This window comes from Leucoraja erinacea, chromosome 4, assembly GCF_028641065.1.
Source record: "Leucoraja erinacea ecotype New England chromosome 4, Leri_hhj_1, whole genome shotgun sequence".
NCBI lineage: Eukaryota > Metazoa > Chordata > Chondrichthyes > Rajiformes > Rajidae > Leucoraja > Leucoraja erinaceus.
This window is the reverse complement of record NC_073380.1, coordinates 11,033,997-11,055,351: the sequence shown is the minus strand read 5'-3', so window position 1 is coordinate 11,055,351 and position 21,355 is coordinate 11,033,997. Positions and strand designations below refer to the sequence as shown.

Below are 21,355 nucleotides of genomic sequence, written 5' to 3'. Positions count from 1 at the left end.
GGTCGAAGCTGCCGAAGCTGCCACCCTCCAGTCCAGCGGACAAAGCTGTTGTTGCGGGAGCTCTGGAGAAACAGGTCACCAACCTGTGACCTGCGAGCTCCTGACGATGTCATCCACGGGCCCACGGCCGAGGCTCCGAAGTCGGGTCGCTGCCGCCGGAACACCGCCACAGCCCCAAAGTCGGGTCGCCGCCACCGGAATGCCACCACAGTCCCGAAGTCGGCCAGCCTCGCGTTGGTAAGTCCTGGCTAGCTCTGCCTCCGGAGCCTCAAGGTCGGTCCCAGTTGGAGGCCGCCAGCTCCGCCATTAGGCCTCAACGCAGATGAGACGGAGACGGGGGATGCGACGAGAAAAGGTCGCATCCCCCCGAAGGAAGAGACCAAAAACATGTTTCTCCCCCCCCCCCCAGACGGACTGCAGGCGAGTAGCAGCTGCTAGGGCAGCGCAGCCACTTCCGGAATGAAATAGATAGTAGTTCAGGACTTCTCCCTAGTTGTGAAAGGATGGTTCAGTTGCCTAATAACAGCTGGGAAGAGGCCCCATAGCAGAAGCGTGCACGTCGCGGGGCTGGAAACTGGAAGTATCCCAAGCTAATTCCCCCATCATCTATTGCGACGTGATGTCTTCCACTGATTGTCTCCAGAAGCTTGCGTCCTTTTCAGGATGGACGATGACAGCGAGGTCAACATTTTTAACAAGATGGACACGAAAAGAAGAAGAAGAAGCTGAGAAGAGACTGTCCCTGAATCTGGAGGTGTGCATTTTCGCACTTTTATATCTTTTGCCTGATGGGAGAGGGGAGAAGTGGGAGTGGCCAGGGGGCGACTCATCCTTGATTATGTTGGTGGCCTTGCCGAGGCAGCGCGAGGTAGAAATGGTGTCAATGGAAGGGAGGTTGGTTTGTGTGTGGGAATGGACTCTGCAACGAGCAAAGGCGACTTTCATTGCAACAGTTAGATCCTATACATTAAATCGACCCTGAGGGACAACCTCATCACCCTTTGTTTCTTAGAATATGCTAATTATCGTTGTACTCCTGTGTAACACAGCAGAATGAATTAAACTTTGCAGGATATACTTTCAAAGTATCTAATGATACTCTTCATTAGAAACATAGAAACATAGACAATAGGTGCAGGAGTAGGCCATCCGACCCTTCAAGCCAGCACCACCATTCAGTAAGATCATGGCTGAATCATCCAAAATCAGTACCCGATTCCGTTTTTTTCCCCATATCCCTTGATTTCTTTAGCCCTAAGAGCTAAATCTAACTCTCTTGCAAACATTCAGTGAATTTGCCTCCACTACCTTCTGTGGCAGAGAATTCCACAGATTCACAACTCTGGGTGAAAAGGTTTTTCCTCATCTCAGTCCTGAATCGCCCTCCCCTTATTGTTAAACTATGACGCCTGGTTCTGGACTCCCCCAACATCGAGAACATTTTTCCTGCATCTACCCTGCCCAATCTTCTAAGAATTTTATATGTTTCTATAAGATGCCCTCTCATCCTTCTAAATTCCAGCAAATACAAGCCCAGTTGACCCATTCTTTCATCATATGTCAGTGCCGCCATCCTTGGAATTGACCTGGTGAGCTTACACTGCACTCGACTCAATAGAAATAATGTTCTTCCTCAAATTTGCAGACCACTATTGCACAAAATACCCTAGCTGCCGACTCACCAGGGCCCTGTACAACTGCAGTAGGACCTCCTTGCTCCTGAACTCAAATCCCATTGCAATTAACGCTAACATGCCATTTGCTTTCTTCTCTGCCTGCTGTACCTGCATGCTTACTTCCAGCACCCCTAGGTCTCGTTGCACCTCCCCTTCTCCTAATCTGACACCATTCAGATAACAATCTGCCTTCCTGTTTTTGACACCAAAGTGGATAACCTCATATCTATCTCACTTTCTGTATTATTTACTGCAGCTTTGTGCTGTGGTGAGTGATGTTCAATAAATCATCCTTTTTACATTTCTGTTCTGTTTTGTTTTTTTCAAGGCCTATTTATCCCATTTTTCTTTTCAGGCCAATGAGGATTACTTTGCATTTTCCAATATTCAATGCAATTGGACAACCACTGGTGTGAAGGATAATCTATTTAGGATTCAACTGATTAGCTTCCATTTCCAGGATCAAAATTGCTTTGACATATAATTTGAGCAGCCTAATAAAGTCTATTAACTTCATTACGCTTTACTAATTGATAATGTTTGTGAGATGTTATACGTTCAAGATTTTGATGCATTTTTTTTTGTGATGCAAATTCGAGATATGTTTATTTTGTGCTTCAATGGCGTATTTAATATAGGCTGTAAAAGGTATTAAGCACAATATTTTATAACCACAGTCAAATGTCCATAGAGGCTAAGTTTAGTTTAGTTTAGAGATACAGTGCGAAACAAGCCCTTTGGCAAACCGAGTCGGAGCCCAAATACCCCCACTAATACCCCGACACTAACACTATCCTACACACACTGAGGACAATTTTTACCGAAGACAATTTACCTACAAACTTGTATGTTTTTGGAGTGTGGGAGGAAACCGCAGATCCCGGGGAAAACCCACACAGGTCGCGGGGAGAACGTACAAAACTCCATACAGACTGCACTCGCAGTCTTGGATCGAACCTGGGTATCTGGCGCTGCAAGGCGGCAATTCTACTGCTACGCCACCGTGCCGCCCTGATAGCAGCTGCGAAGAAACTGCCCTTGAATCTGGAGGTGTGCATTTTCACACCTCTGTACCTGTTGCCCGATGGGAGAGGTGAGAAGAGGGAGTGGCCGGGTGCTCAGGCTTGTCGAGAGACTCCTGCTGTGTGGAATTGAGTTGGTGAATATTGAACAAATACAAACTGCTGGACAAACTCAGTAGGTCAAGGATCGTCCCTGGAGGGAAATGGACTGAAAACCCTTCAGATCGTGGCCCTTCCTCAGACCTTGAGACTTTAGACAGTGTGGAAACAGGCCCCCAGCTTGTGCCGAACCAGCATAGTGATCACCCCATACACTAGCACTATCCTACACACTAGGGTCAATTTACAGAAGCCAATTAACCTACAAAACTGCACATCTTTGGATTGTAGGAGGAAACCGGAGCACCCAAAGAAAACCCGCACGATCACGGGGAGAACGTGCAAACTCCGTACAGACAGCTCCCATAGTCAGGAACAAACCCGGGTTTCTGGCGCTGTGAGGCTGCGGCTCTACCGCTGCGCCACTGTGCCGCCCTAAAGAGCACAAATGAGGAAAGGTTTAGCTTTAGTTTATTGTCATGTGTAGCGAGGCACAAAGTCCAAGTCCATTAACCAAGCTCAAGCAGGAACTCTTCCGCTGCATCACTGTGCCAACCTGAAACGTCATCTGTTCATTTCCCTCCACAGATGCCACTTGACTCGCTGAATTCCTCGAGCAGCGTGTTTTTTGGCTCAAGATTTCAGCATCTGCGGTCTCTTACATCTCCGAATACGTGAATGTGTTCAGATCATTTACCACTAGGTTACAAAAAGAATCTCTCACATTACTGACAATGAAGAGAGCCAAGGATAGCCACAAAAAGCTGGAGTAACTCAGTGGGTCGGGCAGCATCTCTGGAGTGGCGAAAAACCTGGCAGATGTCATTTAATACAACCAAGTGCATGTCGCACACAAGACTAAACCACTTTTATCGGAATACAACATGGGTAGCCACACATTGCTTGCAATCGACCATCACCCATATCTAGGAGTCGAATTAAGCAAAGATTTAAGTTGGGCGACGCATATTAGTCAAGTGTCTAAAAAAGCAAATAGAACTCTCATTCTCAAAAGAAATTTTCACGCATGTAGCACATCTCTCAAAGAGAATGCCTACAAGTCCTTGGTCAGGCCCAAATTGGAGTATTGTGGAGCCATATGGGATCCTTTCAACAACAACAACAAGATCACCCTGGAGAAAGTACAACGCCGAGCAGCCCGCTTTGTATGTAATGACTACAAGCGCAAATCAAGCGTGAATGATATGCTGACTACCCATGTTGATATGAATGATATCGGACGGGATATAACCATATACCCTAGGGGATACCCTAGAGCTCCGCAGAATCAGGCTAAGACTTATTGCAATTTACAAGGTAATTCACAAAATCACGCCATCAAATCTCCCGTCACCCCAGCGCACGAACTGCCATGAAACAAGAGAAAATAACAGTCCCTACATCATCAACTCGCTAAATTTCAATAAACTTAGCTACCAATATTCTCTTTTCCCAAAGACGATAACGGAATGGAATATGTTACCACCCAACACACGTGCTGCTCCCAATGTTAAGTCATTTAAAAAGGGGATTGAGCAACTAGATCTCAACTTGGTCAAAAAGGCCCACTTCAAAATTTAATCACTACTCTACTCACTCCGACCTGCGCCAGATAACCACTTATGAGGTGTTTGCGCAGTAATCAACCAGAACCAGAACCAAAAGGAATTTTGAGTCGAGACCCTTCCTTCGTCTGAGAGTCAGGGGAAAGGGAAATGAGAGATATAGATGGTGATGTAGGGAGATATAGAATAAATTAATGAAATATATGCAATAAAGTAATGATGATCAAGGAAAGGTGGAGAGAACAATGGTCCATTGTTGGCTGTGGGCTAGGTGAGAATGAGCCATACACACAGTGACAACAGTGAAACTAGTACGACGAATAGGTGAGGGAGGGACAGAGAGGGAGGGGATGCAAGGCTTACTTTTTAGTTTAGTTTAGTTTAGGGATACAGGGCAGGAACAGGCCCTTCAGCCCACCTAGTCTGCACCGACCCCGCACACTAGCACAATCCTACACACACTTGGGTCAATTTTACATTTATACCAATCCAATTAACCTACAAACCTGTACGTCTTCGGAGTGTGGGAGGAAACCAAAGATCTCGGAGTAAACCCAAGCAGATCACGGCGAGAACGTACATACTGCACCCGTAGTCAGGATAGAACCCTGGTCTCTGGCGCTGTAAGTGCAGTAAGGCAGCAACTCTACCGCTGCGCCACTGTGCTGCCCCACAGTGCAATGAAGTTAGAGAAATCAAGATTCATACCAGCATCTGCAGTTCCTTCCTACACATCAGAGCACTGAGACTGATCTAGATTGTGAACCTCAGGGGAACGCAGAAAGAGTAAACTAAAGGTGGGCTAACAGTCAATCAAAACACAAACACATACAGAGCTCACAGGGAGATAGATGGCAGAGCAGATACTGAAGGCTGAGTAATTATGATGAAACAAAAATAGCCTTTCATATGTGGAATGAATGGAAGGGTTTCTGTGCGTTAATAGAGCTGCAGAAGTTATGGAGGAGAGTGACAGTGATCAGAATACAAACATTCAGAAAGGTAAGAAAGCTCCCCGGCTGATGGAATTAAGGTCAGATACCTACACAGTGTCAGTTAATTTATTAGCAGCTCAGAGGCAATCAACGTCTCATTTAATGAAGCTGTTGAAATACCTTTAATCCAAAACCACGGAATATTTAAAGGCTGTATATACTCCACTTGCAGTCAAAAGCGTGGAGAAATGATTGGTGGTTTAATTGTCAAGCTGAAGAATTTACTGCACCAATATAACGTTAGGATGTTTTGATACAGTGCAGTGTGATTTGTTTTTGTCTGTGGATTTGCAGATGAAACCTCTTTAACATAATTTTGGAGGAAAAAAAACCATGCATGATTGCTTCAACCGTGGAAATAACTTTGGAAAATGCAGGGAAATGTAATTTGATGCGGGAGGGCAGCCGAGCTGTGGGTGTGTGAGTGGGTGCTATGTGTGAAAAAATGAGTGGAGCAATGGTGGGTAGGCACAAAATGCTGGAGTAACTCAGCGGGACAGGCAGCATCTCTGGGGAGAAGGACCTGAAACGTCACCCATTCCTTCTCTCCAGAGACGCTGCCTGTCCCACTGACTTACTCCAGCATCTTGTGCCTACCTTTGATTTAAACCAGCATCTGCAGTTCGTTCCTGCACAGTGTAGTAATGGTGATGTCCATGTTAACGTGAACACTGAGGGCAGCCCCAGTGAGTAACCTCACGTCTGAACACGGGTTTAATATTGGCACGACAAGGGCGGCACAGTGGCACAGCGATAGAGTTTTTACTTTGCAGCGTCAGAGACCCGGGTTCCATCCTGACCACGGGTGCTGGCTGTACGGTGTTTGTATGTTCTCCCATTGGTGTGGGCTTTTCCCAGGTGCACCGGTTTCCTCCCACGCTCAGGTTTGTAGATTAATTTGCTTCGGTAAAATTGTAAATTGTCCCTAGTTGTGTGTAGGATAGTGTTAGTGTGCGGGGATCACTGGTCGGTGCACAATCGGTGGGCCGTTGGGCTTGTTTCCATACTGTATCTCCAAACTAAACTTAACTAGAACATGTACTCCATTCAATCATGTCCATTTAGAGTTGCTGGATAAGTTGACTGTAAACCCACCAGACACAATCGACCCAACTTGTCCATGCCGACCAAGCTTCCCCAACAATACTAGTCCCATTTGCCCGCCTTGGGCCATTACTCCTCCAAACCTTTTCCATGCATGTATCTGTCAAAATGTCATTTAAATGTTCCTCAACTATCTCCTCTGGCAGCTATTTCTATGTACCCACCACTTTCTGAGTGAAAAAGTTGCCCCTTAGGTTCGTACTAAATCTTGTCCTTCTCACCTTTAACCTATTGCCTCTGGTTTATATTCCCTTACCCTGGGTAAAATACTCTGTGCATATATAGGACGATAGATGCAAAATGCTGGATTAACTCCATGGGTCAGGCAGCATCTCTAGAGAAATGGAATAGGTGACGTTTCAGGTCGAATCAGAGATGCTGCCTGACCCGCTGAGTTACTGAAGCATTTTGTGTCTATCTTTGGTGTAAACCATAGAATCGTTCTGTTTTGGGGCATGCACCAATAACATTCAATTGACACTGGGGATATTTGCTGAACATCACAATGCAGAGACTCTGATTAATTTTTGTTTTATCCAGAAACAATTTTCCTCTGCAGCACTAACATCACCCTAGCATTGATCAACGAGTGTTTGCAAGATCTCCAAGATAAACTAGAGCACAAGACCTGTCCAAACTTTAGCTGATGGCACCAATTCTGCAGCGAACCAAACAAACCATACAACATACTGCACTGATGGAGGATTTAGTGTATCAGATCACGTCAAGAGATATAATTCACTATTCTGGCTGTTATTATGAATTTTGAATCTGATCATTGCTTGCGCTTTTCCATAGGGCCCTCTAATTTGAAAATGCTGTCTTACACATCAAGTAAAAATATGTGCACCTGCATCAACCAGATCCCAGCAGCTGTGTCGTCTGCTGAAAGGCAAAGTGCAAAAAATAAATCGGGATTGAGGAAAGACTATCGAACACAAACAACATTCTTCACCTACATTTCTTCCCGTTTTGATTAGAGAGAAAAATCAGATGGATTGGTCATAGAGTTAAGCAGCATGGAATTCTCTGCCACAGAAGGCAGTGGAGGCCAATTCACTGTCAGTGGAGGCCAATTCACTTGGCAGTATTTACATAGAAACATAGAAACATAGACAATATGTGCAGGAGTAGGCCGTTCGGCCCTTTGAGCCAGCACCACCATTCAAAGTGATCATGGCTGATCATCCCCAATCAATACCCCGTTCCTGCCTTCTCCCCATACCCCCTGACTCCGCTATATTTAAGAGCCCTATCTAGCTCTCTCTTGAAAGTATCCAGTGAAACGGCCTCCACCGCCCTCTGAGGCAAAGAATTCCACAAACTCACAACACTCTGTGAGAAAAAATGTTTCCTCATCTCTGTTCTAAATGGCTTACCCCTTATTCTGAAACTGTAGCCCCTGGTTCTGGACTCCCCCAACATCGGGAACATGTTTCCTGCCTCTAGCATGTCCATACCCTTAATAATCTTATATATTTCAATAAGATTGCCTTTTATCTTTCTAAACTCCAGAGTGTACAAGCCCAGCCGCTCCATTCTCTCAGCCTATGACAGTCACGCCATCCTGGGAATTAAGAGAGAGTTAGAAATAGCTCTTATGGTTCATGGGGAGAAAGCAGGAACGGGGTATGGATTCTGGCTGATCATCCATGATCATATTGAATGGCAATGCTGACTTAATGGGCCAAATGGCCTACTCCTGCACCTATTTTCTATGTTTCCATGTTTCCATGAAACAGGTCCTTCGGCCCAACTTGCCCACACCGGCCAAAATGTCCCAGCTACACTAGTCCCACCTGCCTGCGATTGGCCCATATCCCTCTAAACCTGTCCTATCCATGTGTCTGAAGAAGGGTCTCAACCCGAAACATCACCCATTCCTTCTGTCCAGAGATGTTGCCTGTCCCGCTGAGTTACTCCAGCATTTTGTGTCTATCTTTGGTTTAAACCAGCATGTGCAGTTCCTTCCTACACACTATTCATGTACCTGTCTAACTGTTTCTTAAATGTTGCGTTAGTCCCAGCCTCAACTACCTCCTCTGGCAGCTCATTCCATACACCCACCACCCTCTGTGTGAAAACGTTACCCCTCAGATTCCTATTAAATCTTTTCCCCTTCATCTTAAACCTATGTCCTCTGGTCCTCGATTCCCCTATGGGCAAAATACTCTGTGCATCTACCTGATCTATGCCTCTTGTGATTTTATACACCTCAACAAGATCACCCCTCATTCTCCTGCCCTCCAAGGAATAGAGTCCCAGCCTACTCCCAATAACTCAGACCCTCCTGGCAATATCTTTGTAAATCTTCTCTGTAGTTTAATTCTTATTTATTGTCACGTGTGCCAAGGCACAATGAAAACGTTTTGTTAGCTAGTCAGCAGAAAGACAATACATGATTACAATCGACCGATTTATCATGTATAGATGATACATGATAAAGGAATAACATTTAGTGCAAGGTAAAGCCAGTAAAGTCTGATCAAGGATAGTACGACAGTCACCAAAGAGTTTGATACTAGTTCAGCACTGTTCTCTGGTTGTGGTAGATTGATTCAGTTACCTGATAACAGCTGGAAAGAATCTGTCCCTGAATCTGGAGCTGTGCATTTTCACACTTCAACACCTTTTGCTCGATCGGAGAGGTGAGAAGGTGAGTGACCCTTTCCAGCTTGGAGTTTTGAGAATTTACTTCTCTCTTCTTTAAAGAGGTTCACAAGATTGATCCCTGGGATGGCGGGACTTTCATATGAGAGAAAATTGAAAAGACTAGGATTGTATTCACTAGAATTTAGGATGAGGGGGATCTAATAGAAACATATAAAATTATAAAAGGACTGGACAGGCTAGATGCAGGAAAAATGTTCCCAAATGTGTGGCGAGTCCAGAACCAGGGGCCACAGTCTTAGAATAAAGGGGAGGCCATTTAAGACCGAGATGAGAAATTTATTTTCACCCAGAGAGTTGTGAATTTGTGTAATTTCCTGCCACCGAGGGCAGTGGAGGCCAAATCACTGGATGGATTTAAGAGAGTTAGATAGAGCTCCAGGGGCTAGTGGAATCAAGGGATATGGGGAGAAGGCAGGCACGGGTTATTGATTGGGGACAATCAGCTATGAACACAATGAATTGTGGTGCTGGCTTGAAGGGCCGAATGGCCTCCTCCTGCACCTATTTTCTATGTTTCTATGTAAATACTGCCTTCAGCCCCCATTTTCACCATTTAAATCATGTTTAATCTGCAGCAATAAAACGGTTGCATACTCTGCTGGTGAAGCCATGGGTAGAACAGAATCTTCCAAAGGAATTTTACATAAAAACATAACGCTGTTGGGAATACTGGGAATTACAGAGGCAATAGTTTAATATTCAGCAAATGGCTCCCAGATGGTTAATTCGTGTATGCGCTAGGCTTTGTTTTTGCAGGAGCGAAGCTGTGTCCTGTGTGTTCATTTGCTCGGGTTATCGCTCATCTCCTGGATTGTGCTTAAAATTCCAGATGGACTCAAATAAACAAGTTTGCTTTATGAAGGAGATAGCTCACTAGCTGCTTTGTACACGGTCCCAATCACGATGCTGCATACATTATCCAAGCGCAGAACGAGATAAACAGCCATAAATATTGCAAGTACATCACGGCAACTATTTCAATGGAGTTAAAGGTATTAAACACAAAGTTCATTAAAAGCAGGCGGCAAATGTACATTATAATGAATGCCCAGTACAGCGTGAAATATTCACGCAAGTTAAATACTGTTGCCACTGGGTCTCTAACCCATAACGCCTAATGGGCTAGACAACATTGGTGCCACGCAAGGATGCGTCCTCAGCCCCCTACTATATTCATAGAGTCATAGAGCATGGAAACAGGCCCTTCGGCCCATTTTGCTCATGCTGATCAACATGACCCATCGATACTAGTCCCACCTGGCTGTGTTTGGCCCATATCCCTCTAAACATGGATGTTACATGGATAGGACACATTTGGAAGGATATGGACCAAATGCAGGCAGGTGAGACTCGTGTAGCTGGAACATGTTGGCCAGTGTTGGTAAGGTGGGCCGAAGGGCCTGTTTCCACGTTGGATCACTCTATGACTCTTTGATTGGTGGTCAAGAACTCAAGGGCATACGTTTATGATGAGAGGGGAAAGGTTTAATAGAAACCTGCAGTGCAACCTTACCACACATTGATGGTGGGTGGATGGAATGAGCTGTCAAAGGAAGTAGTCAATGCAGGTATAATCGCATTATTTCAAAGATATTTAGTTCCTTGGATAGGAAAGGCTTTGTGGGATATGGGTCAAATGGAGACTTACAGGAGCAGTGTAGATGCTGCATCTTGGTTTGCTTGGAAACTCTGGCCAAGGGGCCTGTTTCCATGCTGAATAACTAGCCCAAAGATTGGGACCAAGAGGTGGTGTCAGGTCTAATAGGGGAAGGATGGAGATTAACAGGACGTAATGGGGAAAATAAGTCCTGGTGCTTGCAGATGGAGGTCTGAATGGGGCCTGGGTGTTCAGAGGGAGAATGGCTGCTGGGAGTGACCCACTGAGGCACAGTGTCAGGTGGGGAGATGGGCAAGTTGAGAGGGATAAGTTGAGATGGATTTAGCGGACGGTACAGTTGTGGAGAGGTGAGAGGTCAAAGAACTGGGAGGACAAAGTCTGGCAAATGATGGGTGGATAAAGGTCGAAAGGTGCTTTGATATGCAGATGGTTGGACAAAGGCTGGGGATGAAAAGGAGACAAAGGGCATCAGATAAGGAGAGGAAATGTAAGGCCAGCGATGTAATCCAGCATCTGCAGTGGTTGAATTAGAGAACGTACCCGAGTTTGGTTTCCGGCTTCAGACCAATAACTTGTAGCCCAATCATTTAAAATCTGACTATCCAAGGAATGCCCATTGGCTAGAACTCTTCAAAACGTAATTGCATCATTTGCTTCAAAATTAATTTAAAGGATCTTTGACCTGAACCATAAACTCTGGTGCTCTTTCCAACACTTCCTGCTTTAATTTCAGATTTCCAGCACTGAGCTGAGATCACATGATCCTGTGCGCATCTGGCACATGTAGCCAGATTCTAAATGCAAGTAGATTGACACAAAATGCTGGAGTAACTCAGCGGGACAGGCAGCATCTCTGGAGAGAAGGAATGGGTGACGTTTCGGGTCGAGACCCTTCTTCAGACTCGACCCGAAACGTCACCCATTCCTTCTCTACAGAGAAGCTGCCTGTCCCGCTGTCTATCTTCGGTGCAAACCAGCATCTGCAGTTTGTTCCTGCACATTTCCAAACACAAGCGATGTTCTGAATAACTTAATAAAACAGTTCAACATTAATAATAAAAACAGCTCATCTTTAAGTCTATATCACAGTTTCAGAAATAAAATGTTTATTTCCAAATCTAACAATGGCATGTAAAGGGGAAAAAAGTCAATTTGTTACATGATAAAGTAGACCAACAGTACTAATTAAAATTGTGTTGCGACACCCCACTAGTCACTGCCTTCAATTCTTAAAAGGACCCGTTAATTCCTACTCTTTGCTTTCTGTCTGCCAACCAGTTCTCTATCCATGTCAATACCCCCCAATACCTGGTGTTCTAACTTTGCACACTAATCTCTTGTGAGGGACCTTCTCAAAGGCTTTTTGAAAGTCCAGATACATCACATCCACTGGCTCGCCCTTATCCCTTCTACTTGTTACATCCTCAAAAAATTCCAGAAGATTAGTCAAGCATGATTTCCCCTTCATAAATCCATGCTGACTTTGACCGATCCTGTCACTGCTTTCCAAATGCGCCGCTATAACATCTTTCATAATCGACCAAAGCATCTTCCCCACTGTAAAGGAGCTTAGACGTAGTCCTTAGTCCTTCACTAAGTCTTTATTAAGACGCTACATTCACACGTCCCAGCACTGACCACAACTGGTCTACACACGTACTGGAACCTACAGGGGAGGGTGCAGCAACATACTACAGTTATACTACATAATGTGGGAGTGTCAATATGGTAATGAGGTAGCTACATATTTGGTTGCATGCATAACCATCTACATCCTTTCCCGTAGAATAAACAGCAGCAGGGTAATTATACAAACCTGCAACATAGTAACAGTATCAATTAATCAAGCAGCACAATATTAAGCAAAGTCGCCATACCGATCAGGGGGCCGGACAACTCTACCTGAGCAGGCAAACGATCGCCGAGCTCGGCCTGGCGCTCACGGCCGTTGCGGTCCGGATCCGCCCTCACTCCTACTCCCAGAGCGGGGCCAAGAAAATTGAAGATAAACATAAAATTCTTTCAGACTGAAGAAGAGTCTCGACACGAAACATCACCCATTGCTTCTCTCCAGAGATGCTGCCGGTCCCGCTGAGTTACTCCGGCATTTTGCGTCTATCTTCAAATGACGTCACGCGCTCCAGACGGCTGTGCGGTCGAATTAAGTTGCACGCGATCTTCGCGGTACCCTCACGGCTCAACGCGACCACGAGGTCGCGTAATTTACGTGCCAAGAACACGCAAGTGGGACAGACTCTTCAGTTTTATATTCCCCGCAAGCTTTCTTTCATGCTCTTTCCCCCTCTCTTAATTAACCCATTTGTCCTCCTCTGTTGAGTTCTAAATTTCTGTCAGTCCTCCAGTTTGCTGCTTCTTCTGGCCAATTTATGTGCCTTTTCCTTGGATTTAACACTATCCTTGATTTCACTCATTAGCCACGGTTGAGCTGCCTTCCTCGTTTTATTTGTTTGCCAGACAGGGATGAACAATTTTTGGCAATCATCCATGCGATCTTTAAATCGTTGCCATTGCATCTCCATTCTCAACAGTTTAAGTCTAATTTGCCCGCCTATCCAAGCCAATTCGCGTCTTCAAAGTCTCCTTTTATTTTTTTTAAGTTCAGGGCTCTAGTCTCTGAATTAGCCATGTCACTCTCCATCCTAATTCAGAATCCCACCATATAATGGTCACTGTTGCCCAAGGGGCTTTGCACCATAAGATCGCTAACTAATCTTTCCTCATACCCAGTCTAGGATGGCCTGCCCTCTAGTCGGTTCTTCTACTTATTGGTTTAAAAAACCATCCCGTTTACATTCCAGGAAATCCTCCTCCTCAGCGCTGCTACCAATTTGGTTGGCTCCATCTACATGCAGATTAAAGTCACCTATGATAACTGCTGTACCTTTGCTACATGCATCCTTAATTTCCTGCTTGATGCTTTCCCCAACCTCCCTACTGCTGTTGGGTGGTTTGTATACAACTCCAACAATGGTTTTCTGCCCTTGGCTATTTTGTAGTTCTACCCCTACTGATCCTACAGCATCCAAGCTAATGTATCTCCTTGCTATTGCATTAAACTCCTCTTTAACCAGCTGTTTAGTTCTAGTATAGACGTTGGGAGGTCATCTACAGGTATAGAAGACATTGGTGAGGCCACATTTAGAATATTGTGTTCAGTTTTGGTCACCATATTATAGGTAACATGTTGTCAAGCTTGAAAGGGTTCAGAGAAGATTTACCAGGATGTTGCCAGGATTCGAGGAACTGATCTACAGGGAGAGGTTGCAGGCTAGGGCTTTATACCTTGGAGCATTGAAAGAGGAGGGGTGATGATGAGAGGAATAGACTAGGTAAACCCTAGTCTTTGCCCAGATTAGGGGAATGGGGAACCAGAAGCCATAGGTTTAAAGTTTAAGGTGAGAGGAGAAAGATTTAACGGAAACCTGAAGTGTAACTTTTTTTACAAAAAGGGGGGTGTGTGTATGGAACAAGCTGCCGGAGGAGGTAGTTGAGGCAGGCACTATCGCAATGATTAAGAAACATTTAGACAGTTACATGGATAGGAAAGATTTAGAATGTTATAGGCCAAAAGCTGGCAGGTGGGACAAGTGTAGATGGGGCATGTTACAGAGTTATAGTCATGGAGTGATACATTATGGAAACAGGCCCTTCAAGATACAAGATACATTTAATTGTCATTTGGACCCCTTGAGGTCCAAACGAAATGCCGTTTCTGCAGCCATACATTACAGACACATAGACCCAAGACACAACATAATTTACATAAACATCCATCACATAGCTGTGATGGAAGGCCAAATAAACTTATCTCTCCACTGCCCCCCCCCCCCCCCCCCGATGTCAGAGTCAAAGTCAAAGCCCCCGGCTGGCGATGGCGATTGTCCCGCGGCCATTAAAGCCACGCCGGGTGGTGCGAGGTCGCACACCGGGTCTTGGTGTTAGAGCCCCCAGGCGTGCGCTCGCAGAGTCCCGCGGCCATTCCAAGCCGCGCGGGGCGGTGATGTCAGGCCCCGCTCCAGGAGCTCTTCAACCCCGCAACTCGGGCGGGGGAAGTCGCCGTTGCGAGAACCCTGAAAAGCGGTTTCCCTCCAGGGACCCGCGGGCTCCCGGTGCCGCCGTCCACAGACCTGCCGTTGAAGCCTCCGACTCTCCGGTCGGGCCGCAGCAGCAGCAGCAGCAGCGCTCCTCCACCGCTCCAGTCTCGGCCAGCCCCGCGACGGCGGCGGTGAGTCGTCGGCACCAGAGTCCCCGGTCTCTTCCTGTTGGAGGCCGCTCCTCGTTGCAGCCCCAACGATAACGGAAACCCGACGAGAAAAGGTCGGGTCACCCCGTGCAGGGAGAGATTTAAAAAGTTTCCCCCCCCCCCCCCTCCCACCCCACCCCCCCCCCCCCCACACACACACACCCCAACAAAAAATAACAAAAACTACATAAAAACATAGACAGAAAATAATAAAACGCGGACAGACTGCAGAGGCCGCTGCTGACCAGAGTCGCGCCGCCCAACGGATGAGTGCACAACTTGCCCACACCGGCCAAAACATCCCAGCTACACTGGTCCCACCTGCCCGCGTTTGACCTCTTATCCTGCCTAAATGTTTCTTAAACATTGGAATAGACCCAGCCTCAACTACCTCCTCTGGCAGTTTGTTCCATACACCCACCACCCTTTGTGTGAAAAGATTACCCCTTAGATTCCTATTAAATATTTTTCCCTTCACCTCAAACCTATGTCCTCTTGACTTCGATTCACCTACTCTGGGCAAGAGACATAGAAACATTGAAAATAGGTGCAGGAGTAGGCCATTCGGCCCTTCGAGCCTGCACCGCCATTCAATATGATCATGGCTGATCATCCAACTCAGTATCCTGTACCTGCCTTCTCTCCATACCCCCTGATCCCTTTAGCCACAAGGGCTACATCTAACTCCCTCTTAAATATAGCCAATGAACTGGCCTCAAGTTCATCGGGTAGAGACTCTGTGCATCTACCCGATCTATTCCTCTCATGATTTTATACACCAATCTATTCCTCTCATGATTTTAGTTGGTCGGTGTGGGCAAGTTGGGCCGAAGGGCCTGTTTCCACACTGTAAAACTCTATGGATCGACAGCAAAGAAGCCAGCCTGTAAATGTTGATGAATGTATCACCTAGATCTAAGGCAGTGACTCAAATCAAAACCAATATAAAGAGAAAAAGTATCAGGTTGGCGGCAATATGTTTTCTGTTCTAATCTAAAGTGTGAATTAAAGAAATTGTTTGCACTGTGTAAGCACAAAAACAAAACTCTTTGATCAAAAAAAAATTAATATACTGCAGAATTAATCCAATACATGTAGTTTATGTTAATGTAGATCATTATGAGAAAGCACTAAATTTAATCTTTAAAAATTAAAAATTTAAATATATGCAAATTTAATGTGTCTTTCAATCAGTGATGTGTAAAGCGGTTAGCTAGTTATAAAATTGAAATTGCCGATTGGAATATTAAACCTTGCAAATGGCTTCAGAGCTGCTTCTTTTAGTTGCAATATCAGCAAATTTGTCGGAATAGTAAGATTTGTTGCAATTACGCTAAATACATAAGTGTCATAACACTGCACAATATTCATGTATAACATGCTTATTAATCTACCTCATTCAGTGGCCAAACATTCAAAAGGAAGGCGGATCAAGCATTTCTCCAGCGGTTTCCATGTTCACAGGTGATAGGAGCAGAATTAGGCCATTCGGCACATCAAGTCTAAGCCGCCATCCAATCATGGCTGACCTATCTCTCCCTCTCAACCCCAATTCTCCTGCCTTCTCCCCATAACCCCTGACACGTACTAATTAAGAATCTCTCTATCTCTGCCTTAAAAACGTCAATTGACAGCCACCACAGCCCCCTGTGGTGAAGGATTCCACAGATTCACCACCCTCTGACTAAATTCACCACCCTCCTCCTCATCTCCTTCCTAAAGGAACACCCTTTAATTCTGAGGCTATGGTCTCTGCTCCTAGACTCACCTACTAGTGGAAACATTCTCTCCACATCCACTCTATCCAGTTTGCATTTCTTTGTTCATGTATATTGAAGCTGATGGTGCCCCTGTATTTCCCCTGCTCCTCTCCTAAAGGGTGGCACGGTGGTGCAGCGGTAGAGCAGCTGCCTCAATGCACCAGAGACCCAGAGAATGCTGGTGGGCTGAAGGGCCTGTTTCCATGCTATATCTCTAAACTAAACTAAGATCCATTTTCCATCCTGACTACGAGTGCTGACTGTGCAGCGTTTGTACGTTCTCCCCATGACCGCTTAGGTTTTCCCCAGGTGCTCCAGTTTCCTCTCATACTCCAAAGACATGCAGGCTTGTAGGTTAATTTGGTTTGGTTAAAAATTATAAGTTGTCCCTAGTGTGTGGGATAATGCTAGTGTACGGCGGCGGTCAGCAAGGACTCGGTGTGCTGTATCTCTAAAGTCCAAAGTAAAATGGAGTAGGTTTGCTTGGTTATTTGCTAGTGATGAACAGATTTAGGAAGGATTATTCCGTTGTGTAGTTTGAATACTCAGATGAGTCAAATCCTGCTCTTGCCAAGGTACATACTTAATGTAATGGATCACTGGTTTGAGAACATGTATTGGAGCTTTGGCTCACACTTTCCTCTCTAATCCTGCAATATTAAAATCTACTGCAGTGTCCCAATTTTCCAGAAAGGAAAGATGGCTACATTAATTCATGTCCATTTTGACAGTGAAACCTGGGAATGTACAGCATTTCATATTCTTTTGAAAGAATATTCTTATATAATTTTGAGCTTTTTTTTGTTTTGTAAGATGTAGGTGAGGTTGCATTTGGAGTTTTGTTTAGTTTAGTTTAGTTTAGTTTAGTTTAGTTTAGCACCCTTCGGCCCACCGAGTCCGCACCACCCTGCGATCCCCACACACGAACACTACCCTACACACACACAAAGGACAATTTACAGTTCAGGTTCAAGTGAGTTTATTGTCATGTGTCCCTGATAGGACAATGGAATTCTTGCTTTGCTTCAGCACAACAGAACATAGTGGGCATTGACTACAAAACAGATCAGTGTGTCCATATACCATTATACCAAGCCAATTAACCTCCAAACCTGTACGTCTTTGGAGTGTGGAAGGAAACGGGAGATCCCGGAGAAAATCCATGCAGGTCATGGGGAGAACGTACAGACTCCGTCTAGAAAGCACCCGTAGTCAGGATCGAACCCGGGTCTCTGGTGCTGTAAGGCAGCAATTCTGCCATTGCAACACCATGCCACCCTGTCCATTGGTCACCCCATTACAGGTGCTGTTCCTCCAATTTGAACGTGGCCTCACTCTGATGGTGGAGGAGGCCCAGGACAGGAAGTTCTGTTTGGGAATGGGAGGGGCAGTTGACATGTTTGGCAACATAAGGGGCAACACGGTGGTGCAGTGGCGGAGTTGCTACCTTAAAGCGCCAGGGACCCGGGTTCGATCCTGACCACGGGTGCTGTCTGTACGTTCTCCCTGTGACTGTGTGGGTTTTCATGGGTGCTCCAGTTTCTTCCCACACTCCAAAGACGTGCAAGTTTGGTGGTTAATTTGCTTCGGTAAAATTGTAAATTGTCCCTGATGTGTGTGGATAGTGTTGGTGTGCGGGGATCGCGGGTCGTCGCAGACTCGGTGGGCCAAAGGGCCTGTTTCCGCACTGTGGCTCTAACCTAAATTAAACTAAAACCGGGAGATCGTATAGCCCTCCCCCCCCAGCTTTGCTATCTCTTCACCAAGCAGTTCTGACAAGGTGGAAGCAACTCCTTTTTTTATTTATTTTTTATTACAACAAAATTTATTCAATTATTAAAAATAATATTTACACTACAATAAAACAAGCCAGAACCCACCACCATAATACAATACAAACATATATCCATAATAAACTACTATACAACTATGATACAATCCTTATTGAGGATACATTCAACACCCTGCAGAGCCCAGCGGTCCCGGAACTCCCTCAGGGTGCCCACAGACAAGGCGTATTCCCTTTCTAATCCCACCCAGGCACGGACGTAACCCCAGAAAAGGGGCAGGCAGCTGGCTCGGGTCGAGCCTGGAAGCAACTCTTTGGCAGGGGTCTTGCAGGCATGGAGATGAATACTGTTTTACTGAGCAAAATACCAGACGGGATACCAAGGATTCAGTGAGATGTCTCACCCAACCGATAATCTGTTGGTAGAAGGTCCAGTTTTGTTTTGTTTACTGTCACGTGTACTAAGGTGCTGTGAAAAACTTTTGTTGCATGCTAACGGAAATACTGCACACAATTACAATCGAGCCGCCCACGGTGTACAGATACGTGATAATGGGAACAATGTTTAGTGCAAGATAAACTCCAATCAAAGATAGTGCGAGGGTCTCCAGTGAGGTAGGTAGTAGCTCAGGACCACTCTCTAGTTGTTGATAAGATGATTCAGTTGCCTGATAACAGCTAGGAAACAACTGTCCCTGAACCTGGAGGTGTGCATTTCACACTGCTCTTGCCTGATGGGAGAGGGGAGATGAGGGATTGTCCGTGGTGAGACCAGTCCATGATTATTCTGCTGGCCTTGCTGAGGCAGCGTGAAGTGTAGATGGAGTCCGTAAAAGGGAGGTTGGTTTGTGCGATGGTCTGTGCTGCATCCCCCTCTCTCTGCAATTTCTTGGCTACTGGACAGTTTGGCAGAAGACTCAAACAGCTTGCAAATCCAATTGCAAGTCATAATTCAGACCCAGGAAGACAGCAGTCTGAGCTTATGTGGGGCCAGTTTCTGTGACTCGTGGACAGATTCAGGTACAGTTTCTCATCAGCTCTTATCAGACAACTGAACCATTCTACCGCAACCAGAGAGCAGTCCCTATCTACCTCATCGGGGACCCTCAGACTATCTTTGATCGGACTTTACTTGGCTTTACCTTGCACTAAACGTTATTCCCTTACACTGCGAATCGCTCGACTGTAATCACGTATTGTCTTTACGCTGACTGGTTAGCATGCAACAAAAGCTTTTCACTGTATCTCGGTACACGTGACAATAAATTAAACTGAACTGAAATTGTTACCTGTTTCTGCAGAAAGCAAATTGCAGAAAACTGTTGCTACAGAAAAGAAATTGCAATGTTAATCATCGATGCGTTCCATGAATTTCAACACAGCAGAAGGTAGCTTCCAGGCTCTGTATGGAATTGGTGCCAGACTCTTCCCTTGGTATAGTTTAGTTCAGTTTAGTGATACAGCACGGAAACAGGCTTTTCAGCCCACCGAGCCCCGCACATTAAAACTATCCTACACACACTAGGGACAATTTACAATACTTTGCACAAAGAGCAACCGTAGTCAGGATCGAACCCGGGACTCTGGCACTGCAAGGGCTGTAAGGCATCAACTCTACAGCTGCGCCACCGTGCCGCCCCACTTGATTATTAAAAAAATGCAATTAAAAGGCTCCCATTGCACTAAGCACTACAGATCATCTCCTCATCAGCCTTCTTCTGCGACTGCCCCATCATTGTCTAGACTTTAGGCTTTAAAGATACAGTGCGGAAACAGGCCCTTTGACTCACCAAGTCCTTGCCGACCAGCAATCACCTCATATACTAACACCATCCGATGCACTAGGGACAGCTTTACCGGACAATTAATGACTTTGCCGTCTGGGAGGAAACCGGAGCACCCGGAGAAAACCCACGCAGTCACAGGGAGAACGTACAAACTCTGTACAGACAGCACCCATAGTCAGGATCAAATCCGGGTCTCAGGCGCTTTAAGGCAGCAACTCTTCACGTTGCACCACTGTGCCACTCTAACTCGAATTCTACCCAGCGGAACTCAAGAAATATAAGAAGAGGTAATATCAGCGAGGGTACAATTCTAAATGTTGTACAAGAGCAGACACATGCTGGACATGGTTCCAAAGTACCAGGACAGATATTTTTAAATGATGAGAAAAACATGAGATCCTAGGTTTTATAAATGGAAATATAAAACATATTCACCACCTGCTGTGTAAAAAACCTGCCCTGCACATTAACCTATGAACAAAACCTATGAACAAGTAGCTCTTGCTTCCCCTCTCTCTCCATCCCCTTCCCAGTTCACCGACCAGTCTTACTGTAATTTTATGACTACATAATCTGACTACATTTTATCTCTGTTTGCTATGTTGTAACCTTTCCCCAACTAACAATGATCTGTTCTACATTTTCATTGACCTTCATTCCCTTTGTCCTATTTTCACACCTTACACTTTCTTATCTATTCACATCCTTATGTATGTACCGCCACTCCCCATGACAATAGTCTGAAGAAGGGTCTCAACCCAAAACGTCACCCATTCCTTCTCTCCAGAGATTCTGCCTGTCCCGCTGAGTTACTCCAGCATGTTGTGTCTATCATCAACCTATGAACAAAGTTCTGTCCTTGGTTGCACTAAGTGTATTGCGCTACGTGCAGCACAGTGGCGCAAAAGTAGCGTTGCTGCCATACAGCACCAGAGACCCGGGTTCGATCTGTGCTGTCTGTACGGAGTTTGTACGTTCTCACCGTGACTACGTGGGTTTCCTT

General features: G+C 45.5%; 1 protein-coding gene across 1 annotated transcript in view; it reads right to left on the bottom strand.

The window, feature by feature from the left end:
* Positions 1-21,355, bottom strand: part of LOC129696145 (RNA-binding Raly-like protein) — a 772,459-nt gene that overhangs the window by 483,161 nt on the left and 267,943 nt on the right. The window lies entirely within an intron of this gene.